We start from the raw sequence: 20137 nt of genomic DNA, 5'->3' as shown, positions 1-20137 counted from the left end.
TTCTTCAGCATCTCTGCCTGTTCAGCATGCCTGGATTCAGCATCCTGCATACAAAAATCTAGTGAGAGAATTTATTGCATTTTCATCTGAAGGAAGTGTTTCGTTTGCATTATTGAATCACAAGGCACTTGCAAACTTTTCTTTTTCAGTGTAATGAAACTTCACTGAAGTACCACTCTTATAAGCAAACTACTGTCTGAAGGACAATTTCAAACTACTTCCCTCCATTCCTGTAAAAATCTGCTTGACCTTTCGAGATGTCCCTTACCATGTGACTCAGTGCAGTGGGGGGAGTCCTTCAAGAAGTCACACATTTCAGAGTGTGCATCTGTGATGATCTAATACTTCACACCCTGTTCTCAGCAGCGAATCAGTTGATGTTGAATGTGCCAGACCTATCCTGAGATTTTGGGTGAAATCCTAGACATATTGAAATGAAGGGCTAACCTTCTTCCACTGACTTCTGTAGGTACAGATTTCTATCCTTGATGTTCTTGACAGAGCACTTTTTTTAGATATGTGACAACAGTGACATTTAAACACCTGATCTTAAGATTTCGTTGTCATTTCTCTAGCCCAGTCAATCCTTTTCCCTCAGCCAAAAATGCCTGTCAGGGAAGTTAATAAAATGTTTAAAGAATAAATGACTAAAGTAACTTATTTGTTGCCCAATCATAATTTTTCCTCTGAAGTAAGTTTTGGAGAGATTATGAATTCTAATTCAGAATTTGGGATGCTGCTGTTATTTCTGTTTTTTAAATGGAAGGTAGTTAGCTCATGTGGTTATTGGCCGCAGTGAGAAAACAAGAGTCTGAATGAATGAATGATGAAGAGAGTACTAAAATATTACACTGTATTCATTATTCAGGTGAACCCAAAAGCAAGTTGATTATTTTGTTTCTTTGCTCCAGAAGGGGAGAAGAAGTTATTGCATATACTTTGGACGCTGCTATTGGGGTGGGTGGTCTTGTCTTGGTAGACACCAGAAGACTGTATAGAGCTGCTGAGGTTCACCTGAGTCCTCATGGCAGGCACAACTTCTTGGCTCTCCTAAAATGCTGATAGAGAAGTGGGAAGAGGCTTTATTGGAAGTTAGAGGGGATATAAAAGGGACCAGACAGATCCCCTAGCTAACTTACAGGGAGAACCAAGCCTCTAGAGGTAGCTTTGGCTGAGTTTATGCTGCTATGGTGTTGGTGAGGGTGTTTATAAAGCCAGCAATGAGATTAATTAGGACTCTGTGCTTATCATGGGAAGGATCCATTTTTAAAAATACAAAGATATTGCTAAAAAGGTTAACTAAAAACCAGACAGATGTATTTTTTGTTTGCTCTTTTCTTTTCCTGACTGGACTATTATGTTTTTTTGAGAGTAGTTTTCATGATACATTGCAATTTCTAATGAACTATGATAGTCAAATTTCTGCCCTGACAGTACAAATATTTTCTTTTTTCCTCATGACAGTTATTCTTAATTAAAAGTGATTAACAAAATCAATGACTACAGCATATTCCACTCCATTTTTTTCAGAAGCTCATATGAAAAAATATGCTTTTGAGTAGAAGGCATATTGAGCTGCAATTTTAAAGAAGTATTAAAATTATCACTAGTGCTTGTTAGTACACTTGAGCTGGCATCAAACCCAGCATAATGGGAAGGGTCAATCGGAAATCTTCTAGTGATGAAGTAACCTTTGCTCAGCTCAGTAAGAAGTCTTACTCCAGTTAAAGACAAAATCTTTCAACAGAGTTGATTCTTTTATGAAACTCACTGAATCAAGTTTAGCTGTACTAATGAGGGAAGGTAATTTGGCTTTTTTTTGTGGCACACTGCTATTTAAAGATATGTTATCTGATGATTTTTCTTATCCTACAGAAAGAGTGCTGCTGCTGTCTAATGTGAATTTGGTTGCATTATGATCTGCTGAAGATAAAAGGTGGGGGGCATCACTAGTTTAGATAAGCACAGCTGTATTTGTCTCAATTTATACAAATTGAAGGTCTAATCAAAGAATTTGCTTGCCAGGTGAGACTTCCTTCATCAGGACACATACAAATAATTTTTGTAGTACTTTTCAGTTACAAATGCAGAGAATAAATTAAGCGTTACATGTTCTTCTGCATTCTATCTTAACCACAGTGGAGTGAGTGACTAGAAAGGCCCTGAACTGTAAAAACGAGCAACAATAATGAATGAGGTGAAGACACTAGTAGGCACTATTCATTAGCTGATTAGCTCCTGAGGAGATGTAGTCATGGGATGCCTTGGCCTAGCGTCACCCTGATGCCAAGCCTATCCTGTACTTCTGCAACAGTAGCAGATATAACTTATGCCAGTCTGACAGCTTACTTCTTTATTTAGTAAACAGTAGGTACTAATTTACTCACATGGCTTGTTTTCACCCCGGGTTGAAATAAGCCTTGTATACTGCATCAGAAATCGTTATTTGCTGGCACAGTGGAGAGTCAGGAGGGCACAAATAAAATCAGGAATTTCTGGAATTTGGAAATTTTTAAAAATTTTCTTATGATGGTATTTCAACTGGGGATCTGGAGATAAAGGAGAATTAGAGAAGATCTGTTTATTTGCCACTAAGGATGCTTGCGATGAGATCGTGTGAGAGGCAGGTTTCCCATCTTCCAACCTTTTGCTGTTACGAAAGCTGGTTAATTTCAGTGGTTTTAAATAGCTCCAGTAGATTGGCTCAGGGCATTGTATTGACCAGATTTTGGAAGGTTGATTGGCGTCCTGCTGCGAATATGAGCCAGCACAAAGGGCGAGAGGCTTTGACATAGCCAGCTAAAGTAGACTTTCACAGTCCAGCACGTAAGCGATCATCGCATTGCTCAAGCTAAGGAGTCACCAAAGGAAATTGAGGTGCCCCCTCCTTCTGCGGAGGAGGCTTTAGAGGGAAGTATGGCATCCTGGCAACACAAGTGCCTTCTGCTTTTGTGTACAACGAGGCTATACCTTATCAAGATGTTGAGAAGCAAACAGCTGCTTTGAGAGGGAAACATCTACAGCCCACTCTGTTCATAAGGATATGGAAGCGTTGGGCAGCCAGTCACTGGAAGAGGAGAATAGCTGTTTGAGGAGACAAGCTCTTTGCTAGTGCAAATTAGCGTGGTTTCACTGAAGTAGAGGAGGGTGCACTAACATACCCTGTCAACATAAGAACCCAAGTGCACCAAAAACTGTCAAACGCTCTACTGTGGTTTAGTATAAAATGCATTTCTTGGTCTGTTCAAAACTCCCTGCCATGTTTCCCTTAACACAGTAGTCTCCTTCGAGAACAAAATGTAGTCTTCCAGAGAATGGCCAAGAAAACAGATATGCTCTTGGAGTTTTTCCCTTCTTTTGGAACACTTTTCAGCAAATGTTTTACTCGGTTCTCTGGAGCACTGTAAAAAGCAACCATTCATCTATATTTGATGTCTTGTCTTGATACTTTGTCACTCAGTGTTTGGCACCCCCCCCAAAGAAACTCTTCAGACTGACATGTCCCTTTCTACTTTCCACATCATGTTACTTAACATCTGGCTAACACTACTCTGAACCCTCTTTCTCATGTCTCTCTCTAACTGGAAAAACTCCCACAGTGGAAGAAAAGTGAGGTGTGTGGTTTTTGTTGCCTTTTTTTTTCTTTCCACAATTCAAAATCCTTGTAACTGTGTTTATGCTTGCTCAGCTGTGCTCCCACTTGGTGCAAATGTATAGTGCAAGTACATGGGCCACTGCCTTCGTTTGTGTCTGATGATTAGCACAGCCCTAAAATAATATCATCACCCTGGTGAAGCTGCACACGTGCTGAATGCTAGTTTGGAAAACTGGGCTTAACGGCACACATGCACAAAAAAAAGAGGGGGCAGCAGGCTCGATTATGTTCTTGTGATCACGTGCAGTTGCTGTTCCAGATAATGCTATGTTGGGAGTAGCAGAGTAGCAGAAAAATAATGGTAATAACTAGAAATACAGGGCTAGTCTCTTGTGTGCTACTCGGAGTAATGTTCTTAACAGGGTCTTACATGGTCAGTCCCATTTTTATACTGTCTGCCCAAAGGAGAGAAGTGTTTTGTGACTGCTTGTTCATCTAGCCAGTGTGCCAGCTATGTTTGCCTTTTCACTCCAATAAATGCTGTTAACAGGGGAATTCACTAGTCTGTTTTGGGGGGCAGGGGCTCAGTAGCTAGGTCAAAGTCTCCAGGGAGACTGAGGTTCTCAGTTCTTACTAAACATCAGCAAGAGTCGAGCACCCAGCTGCCTCTTTTGCCCTTGTGAATATTCTCTTTAGCTGAATGATCTCTTCTTTTTCCTTTTCAGTAGATTATAGTTTTGACTGGATTTTGCAGTAGGTGGTGGCACTTCAGCAGGGTGGAGGACAGAGGATCTGAAGTTAGGAACTGCAGACAGTCCCATAGCAGAAGAGGGAAGGCAGATCCTTCCCGCGGGGCGGCTCACTCCTGGGTGCCCCCTCACCCGGCCGAGGGAGCGTAAAAGTGTGAGCAGAGGCTGCGCTGCACCCACTGGCCCTGCCTCCTCTCAGGAGGCCCTTCGCAGCTCTCCGTGCTCAAGCTGTAGCCGAGCCGACTGCGCCACCATTTTGGGAGGCCCATACCGATGAACAACTCACAGCTTAGGTCCGCCTAACACGAGCTCTGGCCACGGTAGACGGACCTGAGCCGTTGGAGTTGTCCAGCAGTACAGGCATCGCAGCTCCTCATAGTGACACCCCAAAGTGTCAAACCGGTGAGGCCACTGATTTATCTCTAAGGTCTTCCTTAACAATAGCTTAAACTGGTGCTGAAGAAAACATGCCAACAAGTCATGGGTTTTGGCCCTTATTGCCTAAAAATACTGTGTTGTTTCTGACAGTCCACTGAAGTTACTGAATTGATGTTTCTTGCAAATAGCTCAAGATAAAAGGAATATGTTTACAGTCAGAGTTGATGGATTTGAAATCACAATTAAAATAGATTATTTAATCAGCAAGTAGGAATCTTTTATTTAAATCATTCATTTTCATTTGCTGTTTCATTTCTACTTGCTAACTATTTTTCCTAAAACTCATTCTTATGAGCACAAATGACCATTTAAAACATATTGCTTTACAGTTAAACACAGCTTTTGAACTAAAAGCAAGGATTACTTTGCTAAACTGGCAGATGCCCATTATATAATTACCTACATAATTTCACTCCAAATGAATGTGTGTTCAGTATTCTGAGTTTTTATTATTCAATTGGTGAGAAGATTTACTAGATGTCATTTAAAAAAAATTTTTTTAAACCTCTGTCTTGTGTCAGGCAATCTATGAATGGGATCTGATGAAAGGACAATGCCATTCATGTCAGCATTTTGAACTGTTTTTGTTTGTTAAACTTAGTAACATGCATACTGCTACAGATACAAGGTCCATTTAGCCCAGAGTCTTTTTAATACCCACTAATAGCAAATGCCTAAGAACGAATATAATAATGAGGTAAGCATATAGTTATACTTCCCCAGTGTTCTCTGCTGGCCTCTGGAGATTTGTAGCTTATGGACTGAGCCAAATATGCTTTTCTGTGTTTAATAGCCCCGATAACTTTTTCCCCCTTCCATTTATTTGTCTGAATGCTTTATGAATACAGGAAGATTTTAACATCTATTCCTATAGCAAGTATTTCCAGTGCTGAACTGCATGTTGTATGCAAAAAAAAAAAAAAAAAAAATCCTTTTGCTGTTTTAATCCTACCACATGCTGGTTTCATTGATTTCATTTTATTTCTGTTAGAAGAAACAGTGAATAGTCATTTCCTATTCACATCTCCAAGCTACTGAGAATTTTATGAACTCCTGCTGTCTCCCGCAGTCACCCTTTAGATGCTGAAGACTTCTGGTCTGTTTATTTGTTCCTCATGTGGAACGTGTTCTGCGTCTTCGATTATCCTGTGTGGCCTTCTCTGTACCTTTTCTGATCGTAGTACGTCCGTTATGATGCGGAGGCACCTCACTTGACCAGTACTCAAGATGTGAGCATACTATGCATTTATGCAGAAAATATTCTCCTGTTCTCTATTCTTCTTTAATAATTCCTGGCACTCTAATATTAAGTAAAGCCATTTGTGAAATGATATACGGACAAAGGGGAAAAATAAGTTCACCAAAGCACCATTTGCTTTCAAAACTAGCTGATCCATTCAAGAAACAAGTAACTATAGTTAGTGAATTTAACTAACAGTTTCTGGTCATGTACCACTCATTTTTAGAACAAGATCATCTCATTCTCTCCCACTTGGCTTATATGACTGGAAAAGAAACTTTTACTGTGCTGTCTTGATACCTTTTTTAATTTCCTCAAATTCCAGTTGATTTTTCAAAGCAGAATGAAGTTAGCTGGACACCAGTAGAGATGCACATATTTTTATTACTGGGATTTGTGTCAAGGTGATTTTTTTTTCTAATCAGATCTTTCTGTGAAATAAATGATGCTATGTACCCTTGGAAAGAAGATGCCGGACTAGTGGAAATCATACTATAAACTAAAATGACAATTTTCTTACTCCTAATCTCCTACAGGCCTGTGTGCATGCATTTTTCATTTAAAGGTTAATAGTATTAGAATTTCTTCCAGCTCAAACTTAATGGCACTGTAGTCTCATGTAACAGAATAATGTTAACACATCTTTAGTAATTTTCCTCCATTTAATATCCCCATACCATTAAAGTGTGATACATGTAAGTCAGTATTTATAAAATGTTGCATGTCACTGTTTTTAACTTCTAACTACTACAAAAGTCATCATTGGCTGGACACAATTTAAATATTTAATAATGATAGACATGTGAAGTCTTTCGTGCTTGAATATTCAGGCATATTAAAGGCAAAAAAAATGATAGCACAATTCAATATTCTCCTTGGCAATGAAGTTTGATTCATTTGTGACTTCTGGTAGCGTAAGAGATTTTGCAAAGCTTCACGATTGGCTCTCTTGCTTTCTTGCACATTCTGACAACCAGCGGAGTCTGATTTTTTTTTTTTTTTTTTTTTTTTTAAGAGAAATGTCATTGACAGAGTATGATCCATCATTAACAGGATGAAATCTCTTGAGGGCTGAGAGGTCCAGTGCTTATGGTTCTGGCCACTTTCCATAGCAGTCCCTTAAGACAGCCTTCCCTGAAGCAGTGCAGTAGTAGTGCAGATGGTATGTTTGCCTTGGCACTTAATGAAAGGAAAATGCCAGCTTTGTTTTTAAGTTATTACTATGGTTAAGTAGTGATAACCATGGCAAAACCACTAGATTTTACTGCTCCATAACCTTTCAGTTACAGTTTAGTGGCACTGATAGGTGGCAGCTAAGCCTTAGGCAGCAAGGTCCTAGATGTAATAGTTTATTTCAGTGGAACTGTGTAGTTTTATGTCATGTTTCTGTATCTTTTGCATTGTGTGATATTCCAGCATACAGAATGCATGCACAGAGCAGCTCCCTGGGCTCGTAGGAATACATCTATTCCTCTAAACACAATAGCACAAATAATGAATTTGCCAGGAGCAGACAGTAGAAGGCATAAAATCAACGTTAAAGTTTGTTTGGCAATAAGCATGGCAAGATTGGCAAGGAGAGAAAGTATTTTTTTTATTAGATGAACAGAAATAGTTGGAAGAAACAGGAAGGCTTTCAGGCCTGCAAGCCTACTCTGTCAAAATAGGAACCCATGGCTCCAAAAATCTCATCTAGAAAGACTTATTACAAGCTAAGTGACTTGTAGGCCTTTCTAAAATATAAAAGCCCCAGACATTTTATGTTTTCTTAAAGAAAATTTTAGCTATGCTCTTCCTTTCCATGGAGCTTTGACTTCAGCAGAAACTTTGTAACATCTCAGCATGGATTTTTATCCCTGGGGCAAACCAGTACCATACTGTATTTAACTAACACTTTCTCTTTTAATGCTTGCCTTTATTACTCTTTAGGCTGTGTTGTGCTTGTTTGCCTCAGCTGGGGATTCAAGCTTTCATTGTAACTGTGGAGTGAACTCAGATCTATGTTTCATCAACTCTAGGTCACCCTGTGTAATGAGGGTGTTTAGCTAGAGGGTGAATAGACAAGGGAAACAATGGAAAGAGACTTTACTAACCTATTGAATCAGACCTGCAAATAAATATAAAACATTTTGGGATTGTTTTTTTAAGTACTGTGATTATAAGAACATGTAGTGTTTTATATCCTGATAAAAAGGTTTTTCAAAGATTTTTTTAGACAAAGGCAGCTGCTATGCAGTCTACTAGATGAAATATCTGTTTCTGTTGCAGTCTTTTCTCATTGCTGGTCTTTGCAGATGTCTGTGCATTGTGTAAAGAAGCTGCCTATTTTCAAAACTGGATATCTTTTTAAGCTGATGCATCTTTTTAAGCATATTAGAGAAACTTGGTGTGGTATAAGAGCTAGATAGTAATAAGAATAGAGCTAGGTGTTATTAACAATATGACTGTTTACATTTGTCAAGAATGACTGGCCAGCAATGGTAGCAAAGAAAGGCATAACCACTTGCTTCTGAAATCTATACACATCTGCTTTTAAGCACTGATCTGCAGGAGCATCTCAAAGTTGTCACACACGTGCTCTCCCACTAATGAAGCACATTTCAGGAAGATTTTGCTGTTAAACTAAAGGTCTGATCACTAAGGACAGTAACATGAATCCTATCGGTCTGAATAAATGTGGCTTGTAGTATTGCCCAGACCTACTGCTTGAAATACAAGTATCTCCCTTCTCTAACTTTGTCCTTCCTCCTTAGGTTTTTGCCATTTTTATTTTACTCTAGCCTTGGGAGCAGCAGGATGATAGAGAGTATGGTTATGTCCTTAAGATCCGAGTTGGGCTGTTTTGCTTCATGTTAGCCATGCTGCCCCTTCCCACTTGCACATCAAACACTATTTCCCAGGCAGAGTGAGCAGCCTTCAAGATGTTCGAAACACAAAGACAATGATAAATGAGATAATCTGTCATGGGGTACAGCTAAATATATGTAGAAGAATTGTGTTAAGTTTGTAAGAGCAGAATATAAATTAATTAGAGTTGTGATGCTATAACAAGTATCCATGTGGATGCAGGTCTTTGTGCAGATGGATTTCCTTCTCAGTCAAGCTCTTTGCAGACAAATCTATAACAGGAGCTCGGACTCACTACTGCAGCTTTTCATGCCATGGTGCCAGGTGGAAATCAGAGCCCTGACTTAAGTGTCTCCTTTCCTTCTGTGCACAAGGAACTTTTGGCACCTGAAAATGAGATGTACCAGAGTCCTTGCTTTACTAAATCGTTCAAATAAAGTACTTAAAAGTTGGTTTTGAGGGGAGAACTGGAACCCATGTTGCCATTGTCTTAAGTGAGTGCTGTGGCTGCTGGGTGACATGCTTCTTCTGGTGTTTCCACAATGGATATCTAATGAAACCACTGAAGTAGAGCAGCTTCAACAGCAGGAGTTCAGTAGTGTTATTACAGAATACTCTATAGCATGCTCTTTTTCCAAGACAGATCACATGCTGTTATTTCCTGCCTGTATTTCTGTCATCTTCTCTAGGTTCTGTTGAACCATTTCTCTATCTTCATTGCCATTTTCAGCAAATCTCAATTTCATAACATACACAGTTTTAATTGATATGTCCTTTCACTCCATTTTCCAGACCATTACAACAGTGATAGCATGTTCCAGGTGACTTCATACAGATTATATCAATTGGCTGGGAAAACTGTTAGTCTGCTTATCTCAATGTTGATACATTCAATTCACTATATTAAAACTGTATTTTCTGTTGCACAAGGTACACTACTGAAGTCTAAATTCAGCTTTGTTTGTCCAGCCAAGCAGTATTCTTCTATAGCAGGCAGTAAGTCATGCCAGATCTCAGGGGTTCACTGGAAATGTATTTTGATTGAAGTGTGTTTTCATACATCTCCTTCACAAGGGTATGTGAAGAGAAGTACCCACCGGAGGCCTGAATCTGAGGGTACAAGTTATCAGATAATAGGCTGTTGCCTTCAAGAGAGAGAATTAGTGAAAGAATTATAGGGTTATGTATACACATTTAGTTGTTTCAGCTTCAGTGGAGACTGCAGCCATTCTGGGCCTTTCATAGTCTTGGAAAAGCAATACCACAGGATAAAAGAAACTTGTAGGCTAAAGGCAAAAGATCATGTGTATGATTTCCTATGTCCCACTCCTTCCCACATACAAGTTCCTGAAAAAGACCATAAAGCTTAACATTCTTTTTTTTTTTTTTTTCCTCAAGGCATTTCCCTTACAGCTGTGGGGGATAATTAGACTACTGTAAAACTCAACAAAAGAGGGGTGTAGCAGAACCAGAGAAGTCAAGCAAACTGCAGACATAAAGAATACACCTAAGAAACCCCATCACCAGCAAGGGGTGATCCTGTTTATATTGAAGGCATTTCCCTGATCTTAGCTATGACAGTATCTCACAGAGAGAAGCCATCTCTCAGCCTGACTTCCACGTGGGAATTCCTAGGCCCAGCAGACCCATCTATGGAGCATCAGTAAAATATTTTGATACCAAGTCCTGTTCCATAAGTCTTTGGTGCTGGTTTCAGTTTGCATGCTAGTTCTATGTTCCTTGTAGCCTCAGAGCTCCACAGATGGCTTTTTAGCTCTTAATGGCTATTTCCCCTGCTACTGCAGACTGTAGTTGTTGCCATATGACAATTTGTAGGAAGGCTATTTTTTTAATTTTTGGTCCTATTCAAGATACCTGTGCTCTCTCCTTACACTTTTGCATTTTACTTGTTCTTGTTCACAGTTTTACCAGAGAAGTCAAAGACTAAGCAAACATAGAGAGAGACCATCCTCTAATTCTAGGAATATCTGCTCTTGTTTTGGACATAAGCCAGCTTTAAATTTCAGACTAAGATGTGAGCACTAGCTGGACAGACATTTGCCTGTGGAAGATACTGTATATAGCACACACTGTACTTGTACATAGGTGATGCATATTTTAGCATGTGTCTTTAGGCTGTTCAGAGTCAGGCCAAATGTTGCATTAAGTTACATTTCACTTGCCATCTCTGTGCTGGTGTCTGCTCCATTTCTTAGTTCAGGGTCCCTTTCCTGTTGGCCAGACACGGGCAATTCTATCCTATCAAACAACCAATGTTTTGAAGACATTCTTTGGTACTTAATTTTCTCCTTTTTTTTCCCTCCAAGTTAGAGTGCAAATGTATGAACATGTCATGAGAAAAAACTATTTTTGTGTTATTTCACACCCAAGTAAAACGAGAGAGAACTAGCAATCTTTCTCGCACACGCACACCCACATCCACTCCTTCCCCTCTCCTCCCTGTGCACACACTCCTTCATTCTTGCATAATGCTCTTGCATGAAGAAGAGTGGGTGGACTGAAATAAACTGCTAGATGCTCATCTGGACTAAACAGCTAAATCTTTCAAGGTTTCCCAGCCTGCACTGTTGTCTGTACCACAGTTGATAATTAGGTGCATGTCTGTCCTTTCCAAACTGCTCATTTCTGAAAGGTTAGATCAAATAACAAGCCTTATCTATTTTTAAAGAATTGCAATAACCTTTATATTTGTCTGATTTCTTTGTATTATGAAGCTTTTCAAACTCTTCTTAATACTGCTAAGGTGTAGAAATTTTCTATCTGTTGATTAATAAGTTTGCTTTTAGGCAATGCAAGCTTCAGCTGTATTAAAATTTGGTAATATAGAAAGATAAGTGTTAGAAAGTTATCAGAACTTTTCATCACATAATAATAAGGACTTATTTTAGAAGACCATCAGCACAGGACATGACCTCAGGGCTAAGGACTTTGCTCATACTGTTTGTTAGTGCCATTACGAGGAACTAGTGCAACTGGAAGGCATCAAAACTGATATTTTGCAGAACAGCTTATTTTGTAGAATTTCAAAAACTTTTTCCTCAGTGATGGATTTCCAAATTCATGTGCTAAATAGCTTCCGTCATCCCCAGCAGTCCCTTGCTCTTCATGTACTCTGGTGCTGGGTTGGGGCCAAAGTTGGTGGGTTGTGTGGAGGCACAGAGCGCTGCAGGGTGTGTGATCAGAGGTTCATTCTTCTTGCGATCAGTCTTTGAGTGACAGGAAGAAGAAACATCACCTGTTGGTAGCCTCTGGATCCAGACACGTTCCTTGCAGCAACCAGTGAGTAACAGAAGCGAAGAATGTAATACCCAGGAGCACTTCCCAGATTTCGGGGAGGTTGCCAGTGTGGAAAAGGTGGTCTGCTTGCTCTCTCAATGGCTTCAGTGGGCACGTTGATAAGACCGCTGCCTTCTCTCCTCAGAGAAGGTGAGAGATATGGAGGGAGCTGGGCTTGGTGAGCCTAAGCAACAGTGTTAGGAACGGAGGAAAGGTCGGAGCCAACTCTTGCTCAGTCTTGAGGTTGCTTAACTTTGGCAGTCACTTTGTTTATGTTGATGAAGCTTGAAACTGGGCATGTTCTATAACCTTCAGAAGTGATGATAAAAGGCTTGGTAAATTTGTCATACTTGGCATTTTACTAACTGCACAGGCCCTTCAGCCAAGCCAGGTTTACTTAGCATTTGGGAAGCACTAGCTTAACCCAGAACACATACAGTTGAAGAGTTCAAGCAGTAGCATAATCTCTTCCACGCTGACATTACATACAAACATCCACTATATTCACTGTCATCACCCTCCGCAGCTCAGCCTGGCTTGACTTTGCATTACAAATTTCAGGTACATCTATAATTTTAGCTTTCCATTTGCTAGAGAATGAAATCAACTAAACATATATTTGACTGTCAGTTTTTGTGCCAACCAAAGGAAAAAAAAGTATGAATGATCAGTCTGCACATACATAAGCAGCTTTGAAGGTAATATTTTCACAGAAGACATCGTTTTTGGTAATTGAGTGACTTCAGCGGCCTCCTAGCTCTAAAATACACTGTGAAAGTGTTTCTGTTTTCTTCCTCCTACTTATTCCTATTTTTCAGTAGGGAGTCTAATTTGTACAATACCTGTAACATCTCACAGCTCACTTCATCCTTATTACACCCACTCCTTTTCATTCATAGGGGCTTCAATTATTCTGCTCTGTAGCTTATAACTGAATACAGTGCCAAATTTAAGGATACCTGATTAAACAAAAATAGCAAATGCAGTGGGACTGCACTAAGCCCTGACAAGTAAAATGAATGTGTTTCTTTCTAATTAAAAATATATATATATCACCTGCATAGCATCTTCAAAATGTACCGAAGGCCTGTAATGCAGGCTTCTCCTGCTTTAACAACAAAGAATGTTTTTATCAAAAGTGTTAACCATTTCCGAGTGAGCATAACGCACACAAAAGCTAAGGGCTTCCCAGCCCTGGAAATCAAAAGTCTGTCTGTGAAACAGCAGCACAGGCTGGCTGTTTGCTGAGGAGCTCAAATGAAGGACTTTCTGAAGTTGAAGGGAAGGTTTATTCTCCATGCTTATTCTGGGTTTAACTTCCCTACAGAAACTGCCACTAAAATGTGATAAAGCTGTCAGCCGTGATTGTGGCTGGGGTTTTTCATGCTTGTGGGAAGAGGAGGGGTTAGGAGGGATTCTCTGGCACTTCTGTGGCAGGTACATGACTGATGGATCTAAATGTATGTTTGTATTTATAAATGAAGATGATCTGCAGCCCACAATTGAAATACTAGTGGAGAATAAAATAGGGAGCCTCTGGTTTATAGGCAAAGGATAGAGATAATAAGGCTTAGTTGAAATTGTTTGAAACCCGTAACTACACATTGTCCTTGCTCTTACAGTGCAGAGTATGGTCATCTTGTAAGCTGGTAACACCTTATTAAAATTTGTTGTTAAAACAAAGTCCTTTCAACCATGATCTTTTTAAGTTTTATGTCTTAAAGAGATTATCAGGGGATTTTTTCTGTGCGTGAAAGTCACAAAACTGAAAAATGCAATGATTGGATCTTGTTTGTTGTTGCAGGAAGACCTGCATTTCAGAATAATTGTTCATAAGCACTGGAGCTGGGTAAAAATGGGATATGTTTTAAGTATGAAAGGTTGTTCTTCCAAGTACTTCCTATGCCTAGTATTCTGGTTTTGCTCCCTGCCACGCCAGCAGCAGAACAACTTGCCTCAGGGTAGTACTGGGAGATTGTAGATATTGGCATCAGCCTTTTGGGTTTAAGCACAGAGCTGCTAGTGTTTTCCTCTGTAAATGTTACTGATCTTTATGAAAACCAGTTTACAGAAGGAGAAGGTGAAGCACAGTATCTTCCTTAAAGCTGAACAAAGAGCCGGTAGCAGAAGTCTCTGTTTTCCTGATTCTGTATTTGTGATACCACTCCCTTGTTTGCCCTGCTGCCGCTCCATAACATAGCAATCATGGCTCAGAAGGCAGAGTAACCACTGTCATTCCAGTGAATTCAATCAAGTGTTTTCACCCAGTTGGTTTAATTGTTCTTAATATATTGCTAATTCATTAGGCTCCACAGAACATGTTTACTAGAGGTAGTTTCACTCTTACCAAATTAAGGTAACCATACAGAAATTCTGCTATGTCAAGAAAATACATCTTTAAAAAGGTGATTTAAAGGATAAAGTTGGCCAGCATCAGTGTAAGGGGCTCTCCAGGACATGGACAGCCTGCCAAGTGCTGCAATTGTACCTCAGCAATTCCCCTCACAGGTCACTACCGTTTTATTCCACAAGTAGAAAATGACCAAAGCTTGATAGATTCACTCCACTGAGGTCTCTGATTTATTCTTTCTCCTCTTTTATTTTCTCCCCAGTCTGGAAAAGGGGAACAGACCAGCAAGTTTTCATATAATTTACTGTATACAAAAAGATTGCATTTTCTTGAAAGAAAAAGTACAAAAATCCGTCCATTAATCTGCCACTAACTTCCATGAAGGATGCCACAGGTCTCCTTTTTCATGCCTCATCTCTAGGTGATCTTGTCAGAGAATATGGCTTCTGCTTTCACACTTATACCTTATGTGCATGTCTCAAGCATTTTCCAGCACTTTGATCCATACCCCCATCTCCACTTCTCCTGCAGGCTCTTAAGTTGTATCTTGCCTTTAGGCTTACACAGGCCATCTCCAGTTCTTGTTATTACTCCTTTCAGAACAACATCTTCCTCAGTACAGCTTTTTTTCATTTTCACATGTCCTGTGTTTTCTCATACCTTTACTACTGCACCTTCACCTTTTAAAATGCTCTTAGCTGTTTACTTCCCCTCTTTTATAACAAAGAAATAAGGCATCTTTCCTAGCTCCAGTTTCTGACTGTCACCACTCTCTTTGGATCTTTTCTCAGCAAGTGATTGGTCTTATTTATTAACTACTTTTTACGTAGTATGAAGCCATTGACCTCCCTCAAATTTTCCTTATTTTGGTGTCATTAGCCATAGTTGTTACATGTGTTCAAGAGCCATGAAAAAATGGTCTTCTGTATGGTCAGGACTTGCAAAACAGAATAACCTAGGAGGAACTGGTCTAAGCAGAGAAAAAGATACAGGGAGGAGGAACAGCCATAAATGTGCAAGCATAATGAACAAACATGATGGCAGTAATGGTGCAGCTATTTTGTGTTAAGTGGGTTTACTTAGGTTTGGCAGTCAGCTCCCCTGACATAGAGAAGTAAGGAAAAGTGGGCAACATGAGGATTTCCTTGTTGGGGTAACTGAGATGAAGAGGGACAAGGAGACAAGAAGCGAAGGAGCCAGCTCTAGTCAGACACCGAGACCGAGCAGGGGAAAATTCTGAATTTCCACCCTCCCCATCTGGCAGCTTTTGCAGCCGCTCTTCCTATTGCTGGAGTCTCCAACCAGACTTTTTCATTCATCTATCCCATCTTCTATCAAACACTTCTGTGCTTTCTCCTCCGCTCCCCATTCTGCATAGGAAGGCTTTCTGCAAAGCTTCACAAAGCCATTAACACTCTCCTCCTTCAGATTTCTCCCTTAAACTTGTCTTTTTGCTTGTGGCCCACGAAATTCTCACCAACTGTTAGGTGGGGGGGGGGGGGGGGGGGCGGGGTGCACGCACATGTGTGTAGGGGGAACAGGGACTCTTCTTGGCATGAAGTTCATAGTGTTTATCGTGGGCACATGTTATCCTCAATTGCTTTTTGTACCCACATGTTGTATCTCATCTTTTACAGTCATATTGCAACCACTGGGGTACAAAGACAGTGTTTTAAAATGTCTCTGCAATGATGCATGACACAGAGTCTCTTAAGGGATCAACATACTGGTGTACCTCTAAGAGCTAAAAATGAATGTGTATTTTTTTTGTCCCAAATAAAATAACTAGTAAAGAGCCACAGTGCTTGTTCTGATAGTCATATTATCCAGTATAGCTAATCCCTGTGTGGTGTGAGTTTAGCTCTTTATTTAGGCTCTGCAGAGGAAGATAATCGTTCACTTTCCTGTTTTTAATTCACTCCTTTTATTTTTCCTTCTCCTTATTTTCTCTCTTAGTTATCCCATTTTGTGCTTTGGCCCTCTTTTTCCTTATTGTGATATTCTGCACCATTGGGAGAGAACTTTTGTTAGAGTATTTGAGAAGCTCTGCTGAGATAAATCTGTTTTGTTTTTTTTCCACTTTAAGTCATCCATTCACTCCAGCCCTCTGGCTGCAGGCCTACAAGTCTCCTTCACCACCCAAGGCCCATTTTGATGGTCCCATCATGTCAGCGATGCAGCAATGTCACAGAAATCTTCTACACACTGCTCACCTGCACTGCCTGTACTTACTAAAGCTCTGATGGCGCTCATCCACACTATCCCTTACATCCAAAGAGGGAGGATAAGAGAGTAATCCTTTCAACCTTCTCTAGCAGGGTCTTTCAGATGTGTGTTGGGTTTTAAAGGCTTTATATGAGAATTCCCCTGTGGTTTTTTTTTTTCTCCTATCTGTGAAAATCTCTTCTAAATCCTTCAATTGCCAGTGACTGTATTTGCTTAGGCTGTCATTCCATGCTATTTTCATTTTACCTAAATGCCTTCTTTAGAGTTAGTCCATGTATCTTTTTGTAATGAAAGAACCTGTAGCATATAAAGACTTGCTTTTAAATATATTTTTTGCATTTGAAACTGTATTGATTCTATATATCTGTCTTCCCTCTCTGTGTGACATCTTACAAAGATTAACTAAATGAGATCTCCCAGCTTTTCATGAGAAGCAAGAAAAATCAGTGATGACTCTCAAATTCCCTTCATGTTAGGTCACACTTAATTTCAGCCCCAGTGGCAGGGTGACATTATCTGTGCCTGCAGAACTCGGCCATCTTCACAGTGTTTGCTGTTTGCTTAGGCTGTAGGGTCCTGGAGTTTGTGCCTGCAATCATGATGCAAGAATCAGGGCCTTTCTTATGACAATAGTGTACCCTGCACTGCTGGAGAGTCAGCTGTCTTGCTCACAGAATACTCTAGTGGAGTGTTTTTCAGAAACTCTTACAGCATGAAGCACTAGATGTCAGTGTTATTAAAAAAGAAAAAAAAGTGTTTTTCTTTAAACCTTGATGTGCAAAGTGCCACCAACAAGCATGATTAGGCTGAATAAACTAAGAAGGGGCAAAATACAAATATTTTGAAACAAATGAAGTCCAGGATCCCTTGTTTCAGTCACTTCCAGATGGGAATGGTGAGTTATAAGCACCACACACACATGCACGTGGCTTGGCAGTGGAAGTTCACAAAATATAGGGGCAGTAGGTACTTTAAGCCTTTGTATAAGACCGAGTTCTTAAAGTAGATGAGATCTTGATTTTGGGGGGGCTTTTCCCCAAGCTCCTAGACAAAGTCAGATTTTCCCCCTATGCAGATCTACACCACCATAATTCTGTTGCTTTCACAGGATGTGACCCAATTCACAGAAGAAGAGAATAAACAGTAACTACATCTATTAGAATGTGTTCTTAACCAAGTGAAGTGAACCACAAATTTCAGGTAATCAAGCTAGTCTATTCCTGGTGCTTAAATCTTCTTCAGCTTATTAACATTTAATATTAGCTTTGAGGACAACTTCATTTTTATTTATGTTGAATGCAGTATATAGCAATGTGGATCATTATTTTTTACTGGGAAATAAAACCAGAAAAAACAGTAAAAAGATTCTGTCAAAACTGATAGATTTAGGGTTGAATCTCCATATACAAATTCTATCTCTAGCTTCAGATATCCTCATAAAAGAAAAATATCAGCCTTTCCTAGCACAAGGGCTTATATCCACACTGAAATTGCAGCTTCAGGGCTAGGCAGCCTATCAACAAATAGACCCTGGGCACTAACCGTAAATATAACAAGCTATGACATCTGTATCTAATAAGTGCTCTACATTTGTTATATATTGGATGAGATGGAAAGACAGACAGCCAAGTCTGACCAAGACGTGTTTTGTATGCGTTTCATTAGTACTTATATGCAGTCACTGAGAGTTCACATAAAGTCACACTGTTCATCCTGTTATTGAGTTACAATAAATATTAGTGGGGGGATTACACTAGATAAAAGGAGCATTAACTTAAACAATTTAAGACTTTGATTTCTGTATTTAAAAGTTTACAGCATGTTTTGATCAGATTAACTTTTCGTTAAGTATTTTTCCATAAAAGGTTTTTCTTTTCTTATAATGACCTGTCCTGTGAAACTAAAGCTGTATTTCTATGAAATCAAAGTGAAAAAACAGATCTGAAATTTCTTGAAATTTGAAGACAATCACAGCTAAATGGGAACTTCCTAGCTCAGGATCCTTGCCCACTAAATTAGATCTCATGTTAATTTTGCAGGTATGCAATATTTTTTAGTATTGAGATATTTTTGTCAAACCTGGATCACTCTATTTACATTTTCTGACGTTTTGCCATCAGTTTAAAAAGTCTGTAAAAGCCTTGGTGTTTTAATAGTTTCATGAATTTGAGTTATTCCTGGCTTGCCTGAATGAGGGCTGTTGCTGATACACTTTTTTTTTTCCTTCCTGTTCTTTGAGTTCGTTAGTGGCTCAGTTCCACTCCCTTTCATCCACAGCAAAATCTCCATTGCCATTGCATAAGTGTGAGCAGGCCTCATCTTTCACAGAGAAACTCAACTTCCATGCAAAACATGAGCTGTGCCTGGCAGGGAGATAGGTTACAAGACAGACTTCTGACGACTTTGATTCTCCATAAAACTTGTAGATCAAATCCATCATGATTTTCACAGTCATGTTCCTCAAACTTCACCTTTTGGTTTAAAAAATGTTAAATTTCCCTTCTGCTTCCCTTCCTTCCCCACCCTCCCACGCCTATTTTGTCTGTCTTCCCACCTGGCTCTTAAATGCAGTACATCAAACAACTTTGAAGGGGTATGAGATTAAAGATTATAGGTTACAGTTATAACACCTATAACGATGATTAACTCTTACTTCCTGCATAATGAATGGGAAAAATGAATTATAGAAGACCCATCTCAAAGCTTTATCTGAGACTTGAACAGAATCTTGTGAGAGTCACTTTTTCGTTGCTGTCAGCCTTGTTTGTCGCAATGTCTTTGGTAAAAGCAACCCTGGAAATAGCCTGAAGGTCCTTCTTTTTTGCACTTGGGAGGTTCATATTATTGGGATAGCAGGCTCAAAACTTTCAGTGCTTACTCAGCATGGAGTATTTTAGAGTTTGGCACTTTCTTACCTGAGACATCTTCAAGCTTAAAACCTTCTATCAAGACATAGTTATATTCTCTATAGCCTGGGAGATTGAAATGCATTAACTAGGGATTAGACTGGGAGACTTACTCCCCCCCGCCCGTGAGTGATGGCTGATTCAGGGCATGTCAAACAAAGGGTTATTGTGAACTATGATGCATCTTGGTCTGTGTTATTATACACACTTATATGCAAAAACATGTATTTTGCTTTAAATGTCAAAGGAGAACCAGCATTGTCACAATAAACAGGACTCTAACGGGTGATGCAGCTGCATGAGCCTTTAAAAATATTTTCTTGCCAAGAAAGGGAGTATGTGTTAGTGTTTCAAGTGGTTACATATAGCAGCTGCTGGATTCCTTTAGCAAAAACTTCACCAGATATCGGTGTTATGGTGTACCTCCTCTATTGCAAGGAAGGCCATCTTGTTACCCTTAAGGCAAAGAAGCTTGCAGACAGTTCAAGC

The 20137-nt window shown here is 39.6% G+C and overlaps 1 protein-coding gene across 4 annotated transcripts in view; it reads left to right on the top strand.

Annotated features, from left to right (window-relative positions):
• PHACTR1 (phosphatase and actin regulator 1) overlaps positions 1-20137 on the top strand; it is a 316301-nt gene that overhangs the window by 94549 nt on the left and 201615 nt on the right. The window lies entirely within an intron of this gene.

The sequence above is a fragment of the Dromaius novaehollandiae genome, chromosome 2 (assembly GCF_036370855.1).
Source record: "Dromaius novaehollandiae isolate bDroNov1 chromosome 2, bDroNov1.hap1, whole genome shotgun sequence".
Classification (NCBI taxonomy): Eukaryota; Metazoa; Chordata; class Aves; order Casuariiformes; family Dromaiidae; genus Dromaius; species Dromaius novaehollandiae.
This window is presented reverse-complemented; position numbering and strand designations above follow the sequence as displayed.